Source organism: Eurosta solidaginis, chromosome 5 (assembly GCF_040869045.1).
Source record: "Eurosta solidaginis isolate ZX-2024a chromosome 5, ASM4086904v1, whole genome shotgun sequence".
NCBI classification, from domain to species: Eukaryota; Metazoa; Arthropoda; class Insecta; order Diptera; family Tephritidae; genus Eurosta; species Eurosta solidaginis.
In genome coordinates, this window is record NC_090323.1 from 15327008 (window position 1) to 15346421 (window position 19414).

At 36.2% G+C, this 19414-nt stretch overlaps 1 pseudogene; it reads right to left on the reverse strand.

Moving 5' to 3' along the window:
- Positions 1-9791: 9791 nt before the first annotated feature.
- Positions 9792-19140, reverse strand: LOC137254120 (uncharacterized; annotated as a pseudogene).
- Between the last annotated feature and the right edge of the window lie 274 nt (positions 19141-19414).

Consider the following 19414-nt stretch of genomic DNA (forward strand, 5'->3'; position numbering starts at 1 on the left):
AACACACTTGTACTTGTACACTATGAACTAGATACATATTAAGCTGCCGTGCAACGCACAAATTTGCTTTGATGATTACCATAGCAACGGGTAGTTGAGTGCGTATCGGGCGATATCGTGCTCACACGTATTTGTTGGCTTCGCGTTGAAGAAAATCAAAATTTTTTCGCTTGACAGCTGGTCTATTTGATCGTGGCCGACGTGGTTGACAAGCATTAATGTGTTAAGGCGCCATTACTGATACTTAGCATAGACTTGACTTGACTTGACGTAAACTTGGCAACTTAGCCACGATTATACTCCACTTAGCGCATACAATCTGGCATCAGTGGCGGATCTAGGGGCTAAAACCCGTCCCCCTCCGTTCGAACTAAGTCATTACGTGCATGGTTGAGGTATCATACGTGCGAGTTACGTGCATTTTGCACCTAACGGCATACTGAGGACACCCGGTATGGTTTTAAATTTTTTATGCCAAAAATTGTCTGCTGTGAATATTTTTACCGAATGCATCTCACATTTTTTACAGAAATTGAATTAAACTCACTTTCTTATGGTTAGGAAGCTCTGAAAGTTGATATAAATGGCATAGAGGGCTCTACTCGTTAAAAACTTAACAGCATATTGTCAGCCCCGTCTTTACTTGTTATAATTCTATTTATATTTTTTATTAATAAAAATACGTTAAGTAAGCAGTAATTACTTTGTTCCGCCAAATATAAGAAAAAACTTAACGCTGGCACAAATGGCTCGTCTTGTCATCGAAACGACTTTCATCACTTTCATCGCTTTCTTCATTTTCGAAGTTTTCTGCTGTTGCTGGCACTTGCTTTTTTATTAAATATCTGATAAAAAAAAATTCTTTAGTGGCGTTTTATGCAAAATATTTCCTTAACTTTTCATTTCTACGTTGTGTATCTGCCACATCATCATAACGAAAAAAATAAAATAAAATTTAGATGTCATTTGATACACACTAGAGATATACGCCGCCGATAAACGCCGCCGCCGCCGCCGATTTTGGTCGTTTTTCGCACGCCGCCGCCGAATGTCAAAAATATCGGCGTGGCGGCGCGGCGTCCGGCGCGTTACTATATTTTCTACTCGTTTAAGACTGTTTAGGCCATTTATTGTTCATGTCTAAAATTTGTCGGATATGGTCGAAAGTGGTATCAACGTATGCGCATCACTGCCAGTTAAAAGAAACTAAAAGCGAAATTTAACTCTTTATAACTATTCAAAAGTTATTTAAAATAACAGGCGCTTTCGATGTCAACTCAACACGAACTTTCCATCACCCAATTCAACAAGTTATTAAAACAAAATACTAAAAGAAATGTTATATAATAAATTTATATGCTCACTTTGCATAATTCAAATAAAATGACCCAAGGCGAAAATGTTTTTAAATTGTCCTCAAGAATAAGCGAAATCAGTGATGCAAAATCCCTTAGTAGGTTCTAGGGGCATAAACACTCCTTTGAAATTATTCTTACCTCATACTTAAGTTGAGGATATATGTACTTATGAGAAGGGTTTGAAAAATCACTAAGTCTTGCATTCAAACATCTGCTGTTTATTTGCGAAGCTATACAATAGCGTATGAAATGTTAATTTTGATTTTCACCCTTCATCCTTCAACACCCAAGTCTCCCGGTTGGACATTTCCTAAAGTTGGCGGACCTATCCAAAACTAATCCCTTGGTGTGAATCACATTGATTATAGCCTATCAACCAAGTTTAAATATTACCTACACGTTACGGCTCCTTTTACAATTGTGAATACGTAGGCACATATATCTACCAGGCGAGGCTTTGTCCTTCGCAAGAACACTCAAAGTGGTGAAGCAAAAGCTTTCCCAAGCCAGTGGAACTAATGACCGTGTGTGATACTACCCTAACGTAGTGGACAGTCGAACTTGTCTGAAAACTGAAGCTACGCGGTCATCCATAATGAGCTCCTATATCGTATAGCCGGAAAACAGTAGTGAACAACTTTCAATTTAAAATCCGTCGACTTTCATTCTAAATTTGATTTAACGAAGACTATTGAAATCAATGTTGTGAACACAAACGTCTGCAATCTTTGGTCTACATTTTAAAAATTTTATCCAGGGTCCTTGTAAAATTTTAATTATGTAGATGCGCCGAGGATTATACGGATTTTCACCCATGAAAATTTTTGAACGGTCTGCGAGATTTTGATGCAAAAACCCCGGATCTCTCCGAAATGGCCAACACGTGGATTTCCTTAAATATATATAAACAAAACCTTTCCTAAATATTATTTTTTAAATAGAAAAATCAAGCTTTTAAAGTAAGAAAACCGGCGTATATAATAGAGCCTACGCCGCCGCCGATAAAGTGATCGGCGTAAACCTCTAATACACACATTACAAATTTCAAAATCCGAGTTGCCCAAATAGATTTGGAGCCAAAAAGGGGCAAACATTTTAAAGAGGGTCAAAAAAGGGCTAGGGGCTAAACCCGAATTACAGAGCTACAATTTACTACCCTTTCCTGGACTACATGATTTCTTCATTGACGTCAAGGTTCAAAGGTGAATTTTTGAAAATACTGCCTCTGGAGGGACTGATTCCAGCATACTCTGCAGGAGTACCGATTGAAGAAATTGTACTTGCTGCTAAAGTTTATAAAGAAGATCTTACCAGTCACAATGAGACAGTGCTGAAAAATGAGATTTTATTGTGGCATAACCATTGCAAAAGTGATCCATTCAAGAGTGCTCAAACAGCTACTGATGCCCTGAAAATCATTAAATCAGCACACTTTTCTTCATTTTTTCCAAACGTGACGACACTGTTGCAAATATTTGCGACTATCCCCGTGACATCAGCGACCGCAGAGCGTTCTTTTTCTGTTCTAAAGCGCTTGAAGACTTATTTGAGAGTCAATATGTCTGAAAATCGACTGACTGGTCTGGCACTAGGGAACGTCCACAAAGAAATAGAAACGGACTTTGAAGAAATAACCGATCTTTTCTGTAAATCGAAGCCCCGCCGACTCGAATCTTTGGATTGGTCGATAGAAGATTGAGCCACCAATAAGTGCGTTTGAAAGAAAAGTTTTTATGACTATTTTTATATGGTTGTTATATCATTATCTCGAGTGTGCTGAATAAAAGAAGAACTTCATTTCAGAAAATATTGCTTGTACTTTATTAGTAAGTTATTTAATTTTTTAAATTTTGGAAATCCTCGTTTTGTTATGTCATTTTATATTCTGTATACATTTATTTACCACATCATGGAAAAAAAACAAAATTTGAAAATGAAAAAATTTCAAGCCCCGCCAGTACCAATCCTAGATCCGCCACTGTCTGGCATCCCTTCAAAAAACGCGAGTACTCTATAAATAATGTAAGGAATACTCCTTTGGGAGTATAGGACTGCTCCAAATCTAATCTGTATTCATACAAAAAATGTGCTCCAATTAACATTGCGATGTCCTAGGAGAGGAGTAGGTGATCCCACTCTCGCTTTGTTTGTGAGTATTCCATAGAGTACATACGTGAGAGTACTTTCCAAAGTACTTTCACTGTAGTACTCCATGGAGCACCCACAGAGGATCATATGCCAAAGTACTAAAGAGGAATTGTGTCGGAAAGAATTATTGAAGTGAATTTAATTTAAAATGAAAGTAAATGAAGAGGGGCAATACAATTTTTATATTTTATACTACGAATATTCTTATGTTATTTAGCATTTGCGTGAATAAAGAAACTAATATTTCTCTATACATACTATAGAATGTATACATAAAACCAGTGCGCGGTTGCATTTTATCAGAGTTGCCATAGTAAAATTTTATTATCAGTTATTTGCATGCAATATTTTACTTTTGGCAACTCTGTTCGATCGTCATCGTGTCGTGATCACTGTCGTTAAAAAACGAGCAATGATCGGCTGATGGTGGTCCGCAAACGCATTGCAAAGGAGTATTGTTAGAGTACTCCAACATGAAGAAAATGGAACACGTAATCCAACAATTTTTGCAGGGTTCCTATCTTCCTAATGTGCAAATTTTCTGTCAATCATTATTTGCTGAAACTGTGCAAATGTATGTTCTGCGCATGCGCGGGATTTGTTAGTGTTAGTGAATTGTAGTAGCGTATGTAAAAAAAGTATTAAAGGGGTACCAATGGGTCACTATCCCCTTTACCCAACTTTTGAATACTAATTGTTATAAAATCTCAGTTTAGTCGATTAAACAATGAAAACGCCAACAAATACAATACAAGGCTTGATGTCTTTATTATTTAAGCATGAGCTGCAGCTATACAAAGTACATTATTTACATAAATAGTACAAAAAAAAAAAAAAAAACAAAACAAGGCGAAGAATTCATATTTTTGAAATGAAAAAAATTCAAATATACCTGTATGAAAATACACATATACATATGTACATCACAACAAGCATTTCTTTAAACGTTTTAAAAATAATTTAAAATGAATTTGCTGGAACATACGATATATAAAAGTTTTAAAAAATTTACTTATTTTGAGTTTTTCAATGAAATAAATTTTTGATGAAGTGAACAAAATATGAGTACTGGGCTGGCTGCTGTTGGTGTTGAAATAATATCAATTTTGTAAATTTTACTTACCAGCTGAAAACCTTACGACCGCTAAATAGATTTGTTTTCAATTTATGCCATTTGTTGCGCCTACGCATACTTTGTAACTGTTAATTCTGTGCATGAGAAATTCGTAGTTGTCAGTTGGATTTATTTGCTTTTTTTGTCGCTTTTTGGTCACTAAGGGCTCATTTACATGCGTATATCTGCGCACACAGCACAAATCGGTAATGCTAATCTGCGGAGTTCTTAAAACAATCAAAAATTTTATATTACTAATGGAAAACAAAAGCTTACTTTTTCATTTGGAGAACGAAATAGCCTAATGAACAATATTGATAGAAACAAGACGGCTTGTTGAAATATACATATATTTAAACCCCCCTTTTTAAAAAAAATTAACGACAGCCTTGAGATTTTGTCTCCTTCGCTCGCTGTATATCTGTACTGTAATGTTTGACAGGCTGCACAGTTCAGTAGTAGTGATATAGAAGTGTTACATATATGACTTCCACAGAAATTCAAAATTCAACAGACTTCTAAGTCAAGTTAAGTGTTGCTATGTTTTGAGTAATCAGTAACATGCAATGTTCATTTAACAGAACTGTAAGTGACAGTTCTCAAGTAAAGTCAAGTCTATGCTAAAAGCCCCGACACATAAGTACTTTTTCATATAGATGAGTTTAACACAAGCTTATGCATTATGAGTAGATTGCACGCATTTTTATGGAGAACGGTAGAATGAGCGACACTGGCGCCATCTGATATTGAAAAGTAGCCCATCTCCCAAATTTTGTTACAAGCAAAGCATAAGAAGAAGAATGTGACATTTGTTTTGGTTAAGGGTGTTGACACACTTTGCAAGTGAAATTATTTTTCCCACCGGTTGGTAAATTTTCTGACATTTTTCGCAGGTAAAAACTGTAATATAACAAATGAATACGACACAAAATATGTTAGCAAGTATCTTTGTTGTAAGGGGATAATGCTTATACCAGTGCTTCGCGAAATTTTGTATGTGAATGGGCAAGGCGTAATAAACTTCAATTGCCACGTCTGAAGTTCCTTCATATTTACAAACGCAACATCTTGGTTGATTGTGGCGATGTTATTGGAATGCATAAGCTTGTGTTAAATGCATCTATATGAAAAATGTCATTGTGGCACCGCCTTAAGTATCAGTAATGGGGCCTTTAGTTCTGTGAGAACGTGCAATGCCCTACAAGAAACGCTGATAGTTTTACTAATACACTCACACTTGTAATTGACAATGGTGATCCTGCGATGACGTAAACATTGATAATCAAATTTATGTATGTTCCTTTGTTCGCTCACGCATGTCCGCATGTACCCAACGACAGCCTATAATTATGAAAAAGGACTCAAACTGGGAAAGCTTCGGACACCTGGTACAGAACAAAAGAACATACAGCAGATACCATTATGCATGTGAGACAGATACATAATTCTCAACGGAATTTTATGTATACGAGAACAGTTTATCCGATTTAATCATGTTGTCACTACTGACTGTCATATGGCAATCAAATGATTATCACGGTTGTTTTGTTATTTTTTTACATTCCGCCATTTTCAACCGACGAAAACCATATAAAAAAAAAAATAAGTTTAAAAAATGAAAAAGAGAGCATTTCAAAGCTCCATGCTAAAAGAAAAAAATCGAAAATAATATTAAAAACTACCAAAAGCTGTCGGAATGTGTGGGGCGCACTCAAAAAATTGATACGCGAAAAATAATAGTGGTTAGTGGTGATTCATTTTTAAATGTGTTTCCGCATGAGGAAAGCGCTCTTCTGTTGTTTTGTTATTTTCTGAATTTAAATTGGACATTCTGAACTCGAATTCTTATAAAACTATTTATTTTAAACAAATAAGAAACACGTATGCTTTTATCACGTACAAAATTAAAAACGTAATGAAATAAAGTAAATAAAAAGCAAAAAACATTGTTTCATTTTTGGCGGAATATAACAATGGTCATTTATGATAGTATAACAGTCAAACCTGATATCTACAGTAAACTATCATTTATGACACTTTTTGATAGTTAGAGTCCCAGCACTGATCCAGGAAAAGGAATGAGAGGCAGCAGTACCCCGATATACTTAATCAGTAGGCCATGTTGGTGTATAAGAATGAGACAAAAACTCACACCTACGCAATTGTTTACATCACATTTGCGCAAGTCCCCTTAAGTTTGTGGTAGAAAGTTTGTATGAGGCGCTGATCGTTAGGTTGACATTGCTGACAATCAGATGATAGTCATATGATAGTCAGTATTCTTGTAGGGTGAGCATCTTCGCGGTAGAAAAAGATTTTACGTTGCGGTTTATTGAAACCTACGAATGCAAAGGTCGTATGGAAAAAAAATTGCCAAAAATCAGGTAATTTTCTTAGTGGCTTAAGATTAGCATCTTATTATATTAAAATTGAATAAGCTACAAAACTGCATACTCGAAAAAATTCTTAGAAGAAAGTTGAAACATTTTTATGAAAATTCGCAAAATTTACAAGCAATAAAAAATCGTCATCCGATGATATGTTTACGTCTGCACGCTACGAATTTTCAATACAAATGGCGCTTGATGCTTTCTGCTTGTGTGGTGGCCGGGCAAGCGACAATCACCCGCAGTGTCGGCGCAAGACAAAAAATTTATGTGGGCGAGGTACATTTTGCGAGGCCCTATCATGGTGCAACAAAAAGGGAATTCAAAATAAAAAATCACTTGAAATGAGACGGTTTTTATTCGTTCAGAAACAAACATACATTTTTACATACATATAACTTTTTGAAACAATAAAAAATTAAAAAAATTTTTTTTTAAAATTAGTATGGTGAAAAAATTAAAGAAACAAACATTTTCTACTTTTGGTCTTACTGAACTCCTCACTGATTGGTTTGTAACTTAGATGCTATATCTACTTCAATAGATAAAACTGCCAAAGCCGAGAGTCTTTCTTGATCCATAGTATTTCTTAAATAATTTTAATTAGTTTCAATTTTGGAAAGCTCCTTTCAGCGGAATCAGTACTTACAGGTATTGTTAACAATATCCTAATGACAATGTAAACATTTGGGTAAATTGTTCTCTATAATATATTGTAGCAAATGTTTCACGTCTTTAATAGAGTTGGGTAAATTTGGAATCATATTTAGTAACTCCTCATACAACTCATAAGGCTGGAAGTCACTGCTCTCACCTACTTGCAGAACACTGTGTAAATCCTGACAGTTTTTCAGTAGTTGCTCCTTTGGAATTCGTTTTAACTGGTTTAAGTCATATATAAAACTAAAATCTTCAAAATGTTGTCTTAAAGACATAAATCTCGATTCCATGCTACTGATCACAGAATCAATCATGGTATTAAAAAAATTGGTTTCATACCGGCTTTCTGCAGACTTTATAGGTTGATCGCTGCCTTCATAATCAAACATCCTTTTCTTTTTGGCTACTCTTTTATTTTTAAAATCTTTGGGCAAATCGTAACTGCTTTTCTCAATAAACTGACGAGCGTCAGACAAGCATTTTTCGAATCCAGTTTGTCGATATTCTTTTATCCATTCACAAGATGTACGCAAATGTTCAAGAGTAACGCTTAAATGGACTTGTACAGATTGCCACAATTTGCTAATGGTATTGACACGAGTTAATAGCTCATACCAGATATGTAATGATACGATAAATTCCAAACTGAACATTTCGTTCAAAATGGAATCGCAATCAGTGAGTGTGTCCGATTTTTCCTTTTGGCATTTTAAGTATTCTATACATTCAACAACATCATCAAATTGCAATAATACAGCCTTCACCACCTGGATTCTGCTTTCCCACCTTGTGTCTGATAAAGGCTTCATCGTAAGCTTTAATTTAAAAAATAAATAAATGTAAGGCGCGATAACCTCCGAAGAGATCTAAGGCCGAGCTTCTCTTCCAATTTGCGTCGTGCTTCTCTTGATTTTTCCCTACAAATTGGCCGGACGGGACCTACATGTTTTATGCCCACTCCGAACGGCATCTGCAAGGCAGATGAGTTTTCACTGAGAGCTTTTCATGGCAGAAATACAATCGGAGCGCTTGCCAGACACTGCCGAGGGGCGACCCCGCTTAGAAAAATTTTCTTCTAATTGAAAATTCTTATTTCTAAAATTTTTTTTTTTTTTGATGTTGCTTTGCCCGGGAGTTGAACCCAGGGCATACGGTGTGATAGGCGGAGCACGCTACCATCACACCACGGTGGCCGCCAGCTTTAATTTATCTTTGATTATTTTCCAGCGTTTGCTGGAACTTGAAAAAAGCAAAGGAATCTTCTGAAGAAAACCAAAAAATGTTTTTGCTGCCACCGAAGAATTGGCTGCGTCGAACAACAAGAGATTCCAGCTATGACAACCTCAAGGTGTGAAAAGTACCCTGGGATTTATATTTAGAATTCGAGTTTTAACTCCATTATATATGCCTACCATATTAGCAGCATTGTCGTATCCTTGGCCATGACAGTTTTGAATATCTAAGCCATTTTTTTCAGTATTGCATTAGCCAAATATTGTCCAGTCGTTTCAGTAACAGCAAGAAATCCGATAAAGTTTTCTTCTATGGTTCCAGTTAATGTATTACAATATCTTAAAATAACCGGCATTTGTTCAACTCTACTAGAGTCTCTAGTGCAGTCGAGTAAAATAGAATAATATTTTGCCTCTTTTATCCTACCAATCACTTCACAGGTATTATTGGTGCACAGGTGTATTTGACATTAATGTAATCAATTCATTTTGAGTATCATGGCTTAGATAGTGGTGTGTAAGTTGTTTATTATTAATGCGGTTTAAGTGTTCTTGTAACGTAGGATCATAAATAGCTATCAATTTAAATAAGTCTACAAAGTTACCAGAATTCTTAGTGTTTTCGTCAGTTTTGAGAGATTCTATGTGACCTCTAAATGCAAACTATGAGAGGCTAAGAAGTTTATGATATCAATTAATCTTAATTTCTTGAGAAATGATAATTGGAAAAGTGTCTATGATCATCATCTTGAGGATAATGTTCATCAAGATGACTTAACTTCATGACGCTTAGCAGCCGCCATGGGAAACGTCCACAATCCCACGTCAAAACTGGCAAATGTTTGCTCCACTACATCACTGGCTCTACTAGCAGATGGCGAACTTATTTCAATCATGCTCTCTTGATTTCTTTTTCCGAATCTCGTCGTTCGGTATCAATATTTGGTGCATCTGGAGTAATTTCCGAATTGTCGGATACAGACACATGTTGTTGAGAAGTGGAAGCAAGCGATTCAATTGATTCAGTACTACTAGATTCAGCTCGACTGAGAAACTTCATCATACCTGAACTTAAAACATGGTTTGATACAGCTCTTTCAGATTTTTTTTCTTTTTGCTGAACCAGATTCCCATTTTCTCCCTTTATCTCTATCTCTCTTAGTACTTAAGAGTGACATGATTGATAAATTATGAAGAAAGTGCCAATATTGTACCCGTAAAATTAGGCGGACTCTAGCGCAACAAATAAAAGATATAAAACAAATAATAACCTCAATTTTCAATCACATAACGGTTTCTTACCTATCTCAACTTTTTAAACACTTGTTATAGTTTTAAAAATATGTGACGCTATTATTTATTTAAAGGAACGAACAAGACTCCGTCTGAACGCGATTTGTACTTTCATTGGAAATGGCTATGCGTCAAATTTGACAGGTAACATATCATATGCATTTGTTTTGATACACAATGCTTTTTAATAAGGGAAAGTCCCGAGCAATGCTCTTTCTCTTAAAGGGGACTCCCCGCTACAGCAGCTTAACGCCAACTAATGTTGCAAGACTAAATATAAACAAATTGTCAGAAACGGAAGAGATGAGATTTCGAAATAATTGATTTTAACAGAAATATTGATTATTACATAAACATAAATTTGTGGCGCCGAAGATTGGAATATCTTTAAGTTAAAAATTTATTTTAAGTGAGGCGTTCAGTGCAACAACGGACACAATATTAACAATTCTCAACTAATGACATTAATTTAAATTCTAAAGTTTTATACAAAGATGGTGGGAGATTTGACATTCTATAAAGTGAAAAGCAGAAAAAGTCCACACATCTCAAGTTTCTTTTCGATAATTGCCATAAAATTATCTTCGGACTAAGCAAAATTAAGATCGGTCTCTTTAAAAAATTACCAGAGGTCCTTTTTTTAGTTAAAAGTTTTAAAGGTACAATTACGCAGAAAAACGCCTGAGGGGTCAGCTAGCTTATTATAAGAACAGCCTTGTGCCGTGTTCTTAGGTATTTTTCATACTTTTTCAATTATATGTTCGTTGTGGGCCGCGAGGCCCTTATCACCGCGAGGCCGTGGGCGGTGGCCCACACCGCCCACGCCTTACGCCGCCTCTGATCACCCGATACGCATACAACTACCCGTTGCTATGGTAATCATCAAGTAAATTTGTGCGTTGCCCGGCAGCTTTAGGATCACATCGTTGTTGCGTGATTGGAACGTTACTAAAGAAATGCCTTGCCATTTTCTTCGCTCTCAAGCGATGAAGGCGTTTATCTTAATTTAAGGTATTGTTAAACGCCAACGCGGCAAAATTTCTATAGGCTGATTCCATTTAAAGACACCCGGTCCGCGCATGACATGATTTTTGAATTCGATGAAATTTTAATATGCGTTTGCAGATCACCATCAGCCGATCATTGCTGGTTTTTTAACGACGCGATCACCACACGATGACGATCGAACAGAGTTACCAAAAGTAAAATATTGCATACAAATAACTGATAATAAAATTTCAATATGGCAACTCTGATAAAATGCAACCACGCACTGGTTTTATGTATACATACTTGCCGTCATCCGGTGTCAAAATAGCAGCTGTAAAACTCACTGAAAGACGGCAAATGTAATCGATTAAAAGGGCCAATTCCATAACCATAACCATCTCCAAAGTGATCGATTCATGGTGCCTTAACCTAAAAATCGTGAAAATTTCATAAAAATGAAGAAAACGCAAAAAATTACAAACATATTCCACAAAAAATAAGCCTCTTTATACTATTTTCACACAGACGGCTTATTGAATAATAAAGGCATTTTTCTACATTAAGACGCTTATTGAGCTCAATCTTCCCTACAAGATAGTAGCTAATCGAATGCCTAATGAAGTCATAAGCACAATGGAACTCTGTTGGCCGCGTTCCGCTTCTTAGTTTTTGGTGTGTTCAGTGCTTAAAAAGGTCATTTGTCAAAGTAAATGTCATTGTCTGCATGGCGGAACGATACAAGGTGGCCGCATCGAACAGCTGATTATAACCTTTTTTATTTGATTTGATACATCAACTACCGGCGCAGTACGATTTTGATATTTGTCCATCGAATTTACAAGTATATGGAATTTATTTTGTTTGTAGGTATGTCACCATGCTGCCACCTTGTATCGTTCCGCCATGATTGTCTGTCATATAGCATTGCCATTTTATTCGCTTGACATTTCATCCTTCATACTAATCGAGCAGTTACTTCTGTGTGAAAGCAAAAAATTTACGATTTCATTAGAAGGTGAAATGAGATCATTAAGTTTCTGTGTGAAAACAGTATTAGTCATAACGTATCCAAAACAATGAATAAAATCTACAAAAAGTTTTTAAAGTCACCAACTCAAAATATTTTTAGGTTATGGATATGGCGAGAAACCAAAAACCAATTGGTTGGCTATGATATGGTTATGGCGTTATCGTTATGGTATGGCAACATTAATCGATTAGATTGATTTCCGTAAGGCAAGGTGCACACGAGGCTACGTGTCATAGACGCGTAAAAGATAATTCATATAGCTACAATTTCTCTACACCTCAAAATCTGCACACGAAGCCACTCTCGAGCGTCGCTACAAAAGCAAACAATTATTGAAAAAAATAAAAAATTAAATTTCTTCAGCTATATCCGTCCCCGAAACCAAAGGAAAATAGGTATTAAACGTTGTTTACATCCCCGTGCCTTTGTAAATTATCAAAGGCAATTTTAAACCAACGCGGACTAGAGAAAAGGGTGATTTCTAGTTTCCAGCACTTTTTAGCCTTTTAAACGCTTCAACAATGTCTAACCAAGCTGTTGTGGTGTTTAATACTCTTTTTCGCTTTGGTAATATACCTTTCACGCACTTTTATTAACTAAAGTAACATTTTTTAACTAATTACACAAATTTGCATACAAAAAATGTAAACAAACATCTTGTTCTTTTTTTTTTTCAAGCGTACGTACGCTCAGCGACCAACATTGCTGTACGCTTAGCTACACGAAAATTGCATGCTTTGTCGCTTTGACGCCTCGTATGCAGCTCTCCATTCAAATACATGTGTTCGGCATCAAAGCGTACAAATTTCACCTGCAGCGTCTATGACGCGTAGCCTCGTGCCTAATAAGACGGCCCATACATGACACAAAAACCATGCGGATATATAAAACGACGAAATGTGTGCAAATGAAAATTTTGACATACACGGCTCAAAAACACTGCGCAATATTATTTTTTAAAGTAGCGCAACAAATGAAACATGTGTTTTAATTGTATAAAAAAGGCTCTAATTGTATAAAATATCACTATTTATTTTCCACAGTGCTGGTAATTCACGGTATAAGTCGAAAAACTCGCACGTTTATTTTCCATTGTATTTATAAAATATATATTTTAATTGCAAGACCAGCTCAACTAATTGCAGCACTGCGCAATATTCATTTTTCAACTAGCGCAACAAATGAAACATGTGTTCTATATTGTATAAAAAATTATTATGTATTATTGAATTTGTGTCAATTCCTGTTACAAGCTAGAGATGGTCCTTACGCCTTCGATATTAACATTTTTAAGCAATAATTACTGATGTTATATTATCAGGAATCGCAGGTAAACTGTGTAAGATTCACCACACACAAAGAAAAAGCATGTGCAATATTTGCAGCCATGCGTAAATATCAAAATCGTTTTGATTTTAGCGCAGTTCTCTGCGCAAATAGCGCAACCAGTGCACACATCGGACTAATCCTTGTGCAAATTGATAATTGGCACAAGGATACTTGCCTTACAAGAAACGCTGATAGTTTTACTAATACACTCACACTTGTAATTGACAATGCTGATCCTGCGATGACGTAAACAGTGATACTCAAATTTATGTATGTACCTTTGTTCGCTCACGCATGTCCGCATGTACCCAACGACAGCCTATAATCATGAAAAAAGACTCAAACTGGGAAAGCTTCGGACACCTAGTACAGAACAAAAGAACATACAGCAGATACCATTATGCATGTGAGACAGATACATAATTCTCAACGGAATTTTATGTATGCGAGAACAGTTTATCCGATTTAATCATGTTGTCACTACTGACTGTCATATGACAAACAAATGATTATCACGGTTGTTTTGTTATTTTTTAAATTCCGCCATTTTCAACCGACGAAAACCATATAAAAAATAAGTTTAAAAAATGAAAAAGAGAGCATTTCAAAGCTCCATGCTAAAAGAAAAAAAATTGAAAATAATATTAAAAACTACCAAAAGCTGTCGGAATGTATGGGGCGCACTTAAAAAATTGATACGCGAAAAATAATAGTGGATCGTGGTGATTCATTTTTAAATGTGTTTCCGCATGAGGAAAGCGCTCTTCTGTTTTGTTATTTTCTGAATTTAAATTGAACAGTCTGAACTCGAATTCTTATAAAACTATTTATTTTAAACAAATAAGAAACACGTATGCTTTTATCGCGTACAAAATTAAAAACGTAATGAAATAAAGTAAATAAAAAGCAAAAAGCATTGTTTCATTTTTTGCGGAATATAACAATGGTCATTTATGATAGTATAACAGTCAAACCTGATATCTACAGTAAACTGTCATTTATGACACTCTTTGATAGAGTGTCAGCACTGATCCAGGAAAAGGAATGAGAGTGAGCAGTACGGCTATATACTTAATCAGTAGGCCATGTTGGTGTATAAGAAGGAGACAAAAACTCACACGTACACAGTTGTTTACATCACATTTGCGCAAGTCCCCTTAAGTTTGTGATAGAAAGTTTGTATGAGGCGCTGATCGTTAGGTTGACATTGCTGACAATCAGATGATAGTCATATGATAGTCAGTATTCTTGTAGGGTGAGCCGCGTAATTGACGTGTAAAAGATAGGTTCCTAAGGCCCTAATGGGCCAATTAATGGTGACTTATAACCACAAAACCATAACCAGATAAAATTGCTGATCGAACCTACATTATAGAAATCAATCTAATCGATTAATGGTGCCATACCATAACGCCAAAGTCATAACCATAACATAGCCAATCAATTGGTTTTTGGTTTTTCGCTATATCCGTAACCTAAAAATATTTGAGTTGGTGAATTTAATGACTTTTTGTAGATTTTATTCTTGTTTTGGATACGTTATGACTAAGAGACTTATTTTTTGTGGAATATGTTTGTAATTTTTTTGCGTTTTCTTCATTGCATTTTCCTGCATTTCGGTCAAAGTTGAAGTCTAAATAAAATAAGGTAATACGCGGACTTAAAGTTGATCCTCTCAACTCAGACTTACGGCATTAGATCCTAGCTCCGCTAGACGTTACTTGAACTTCTGATCAGTAAAATGTATGGTATAGAGTAGCGTTATTGTGTACTATCAAGGTTTGTACATAAATATATAGGCAGGCGGCCAATTGTTTAATCAAAGTCAAAGGTCACACTTCAAAGCTTTTGCAAATTGCTCAGTTTCTAAAACTTGATCGCGTTTTTTGTCCACAAGAAAATAGTAAACTTTTACTTATTTATTCATGGAGCCAGACATTCGATAAATATAGTCAGACGATTTTTTTCGTATTGATGACGAAGTGACAATGTGTTATCGCATATGTACCCGGTATCAGGTACTCGCCCCAATAGTATTGCGACCTTCCAGGTCGTCTAACCTTAATTGCTTATGAAGTCTATAGTGTAGGGAAAGCACACCATGATCAGTTGTTAAGCCATGGCACTGAGTATGCTTGTGGTCGTTCGAGTTCATTCCACACTTGTAACAGGCATCCGTGCCCGATTATGTATTCTAAGCACTCTAATTCGATGTGCTCAACCTTATGGGTCGTCTCACTTTGCTAAGATTTTTTATAAAAATACTAGTGGACCCCGTTGCACTTCGTAGCAACCAACAAAAAAAAAGAAATGAAAGATTATAATTTTTTTTTTTATGAAATGAATGCATTGTATTTCAAAATTATTAATGTCAATCCAAAACATTTGGATATACAATATTTTTAGTTTGCCCATTGGAAGCGAGCACAAACAAACAATTTGGAGTTCCAACTCTTGAGCAGGCCACGTATACCTGACCATGTGAAAAGCACGGCTCCTCCAAATTTAATCCGCATATTTGAAGCGTTTGTCCCTGTGCCTTATTGATGGACATGACAAATGATAGACGCACTGGGAATTGCAAACGCTTAAATTCAAATGGCATGTCTGTTGGAATCAGTGGAATACGTGGTATGAGTACAATTTCATTTTTCGCTGTTCCGGCCAATATTGTCGCTTCAGTTAAATTCGGCATCAATTTTTTTTACTACTAATCTTGTGCCGTTGCACAGTTTTGGTGCATTTAAATTCCGCAGTAAAATAATTGATGAGCCAACCTTTAAATTCAAATAATGCGGTGGCATACCAGGTGGTTCCAATGAATTCAAAAATTCAATTGGATAATTCACTGCATCATCTGCATTCATTGCGCTATCAACAGATTTATATGATGTCACTGCACCTGGCAATTTTTCTTGAATCTGATAATTAATTGCATTGACGTGTAAGTTTTTTGGTGCCAGTATTGCGCGTTATCTCGACCAATTGTGATTCCTGTAATTTTGAACAATATTTGGAAACACACTTTCAATCAACTCTTCTGTTGATTGGAGAATGGTACAGAAATTGTTCGGCAATGTAATCAATCCATTTGTATTATCGACTCGAACTTTTCCATTGCCAATATCTAACAATTGCTTCGAGAACCGATCTGCAGATTGGTCGTTGTGGAATTGAACGCGCATATTTATGTTCAATGTCAATTTTTGCACATGTCCCCACAGAAGAGAAGACTTTAAACATGCGTTGATCTCATCCGCCGGTGTTGATCGTGGAACCAAATCGAAATGTTGTCGAAAATCCCCTGACAATAATATTAATGCACCACCAAAAATTTCTTGATTCTGACGTAGATCTTGCATTGTACGGTGTAATGCTTCCAGCGATTTTTTATGCATCATTGTACATTCATCCAATAGAATAATTGCTGCTTGTTGCAAAACTTTTGCCATCGCAGAATTTCTCGAAATATTGCACGTGGGATGTTCAATCACCTGTTAATTTGAAAATAATTACATTTTAATTAATATCGATTCAATTTCAAAGTGATCAATCAATAAATATAATCATACCTGCACATTCAACGGCAATTTTAATACATAGTGTTCGTCCACCATCCAATAGAGTAGCAGCGATCGAATTGGCTGCCAAAATGAGTGATATCACAAATGTTTTTCCCGTACCACCAGGCGCATCCAAAAAATATAATCCACCGACTTCATTTTGTACCGCTTGGATGATGGTATCATAGACATGTTTTTGATGGTCATTTAATTTAGGAACATTCAAATTCACAAATGTTTGCAATTCATTGGGATCATACTGCTGTTCACGTTGCAATTATCGATCAAATAAATTATGCATTGGACGATTGGGTGGTGACAAACCTAATTGCCCTAATCCTTTATTTGCAATCGTAAGGCACATATCTTCAATCGCTATCAATGACTCATTATACATTGATGATTGTGTGATGACGCATTCGAATCAAATAGTCTTCTGCCATAAAATCTTCGTATTTATTCCACAATTCAAGAGGATTTGATAGAAAACATGTTGACGCGATTATGGCATATAAGATACGTATTTGATGTGGAGAAGGAGCAATCGATGCATCGTGAAGCGTTAAATCCCAATGCGCATCATTTTCAAGCAAACCTAATTGCTCGCATGCTTCACGATACGTCATACATAAATGACCATTCCCTCTTCGCTAGAGTTGTACTTTTTCGTTCATATCAGAGATTCGGTTCTTTCGTTCTTTTTCTGATGAACGAACAAGTTGTTCTTTTGTTCATCTGTTCCTTTTTTTCAAGCAAATTTGTTCACTACTGCTCACACCCACGAAAAAAGTCAACAAGTATAGATGGGTGGGTGTGTGTATGCAGCAATGCTTTGTGTATGTATCATCGACATTCGTGCTCACTGTGAATTTCTACGTTATGGATTTACAATGTCCGCGACCGAAGAGCAAAGAATAATATCACATAAAACGATCTAAAAGAACAAATAGAACCGAAGTCGAAGATCTAGTTCACTTGTTCAGTTGAGAGACCCGGTCAATTGAACAAGTTCAGAACGAAACGGCCGAACTCTACTCTTCGCAAATGTTAAAATGAACGTGGCCCAACAACATTTACTAACAACAATCGCAAATAATAACATTATGCATTGTTTGGATGAACTTTGTACAATCTTCCCATGGTATCTGCAAAAAAAAAAAAACACCCGGATGGCCATCAAGAGGTGTTTCTTGTTTACGTCGTTGCCCGTTCTTTGCAGTCCAAGTGAAATAATGCGTTACATCTGAATACAGCAACGTTCTGGCAAAGTTATCGCTTTCGCACAATTGAAAGAATGCAGTTAATGTTGTTGGTGGTGGTTGTGTTGCTCTCTGCTGTACATTTGCATCGGTAAAAGACACACGATGTCCATTTTCAAGATGAACAGCCAAATGAACCACAGCAGGATATCGCTCATGAATTGGAAATGAATAAGTTCTCCAAAGAGCTTCATTAGTGCTAATGTAGCGCCCCATTTGATATAGCCAGAGTCATTGGTGCCGTATGTCGTATCGCTGTATCCGTATCCCTAACGTAATCAGCTGTTTATCGTAAACCAAACCCCAATTGGTTGGCTACGATATGGTTACGACCTTAGCGGCACCAATAATCGATTGCATTGATTCTCATAAGGTTGGTCGAATCAGCTGTTATAAGGTTACCGATAAAGCACCAATGTCTCCAGCTTATTGTGCGATTTCATCAATGCTATTGTCACCAGGTACTCCAAAAACAGCCATATCACTGCCTTTATTCACATATTTGCAAATGTATTTAATCGATTTCACAGAATTACAGTACTCAACATTTATGTGAGCCTGAAATACTTTTGACAATAGTGGAGAATAAGGCACACTCCAACAATTATCAACTTCAACGTCTTGATTGCGTATTTTAATTGTTGTTGTATGGCCATTATCCTCCAGTGACCGACGTCGGTGCAATGGGTATCCGTCGGCACCTGTAATAGTATCCGAAGTTAATGCTCTTGGATACCGTTTTGAACATTTTCCATCGATCATGCATGGCGAATTCATATTTATCTGGCCGCAAGGGCCATGGATCATATTTTTCGTGACAACGTCAAATAATTCTGGATCACTCACTGATTTCATCTGGAATTTTAGCTGATATAATGATATCAATTTGATCGGGTGTTATTTTACGAACCAGCCATATCAAGATATGCGCGTGTGGCAGCCCTCTCTTTTGCCATTTAATCGAATACATCCAGCAACTCACCTCCCCAAAAGTTCGCAATTTGATAATCAAATCCATCAGTGCTCTTACTTTTTGTCGAAATACACGTGC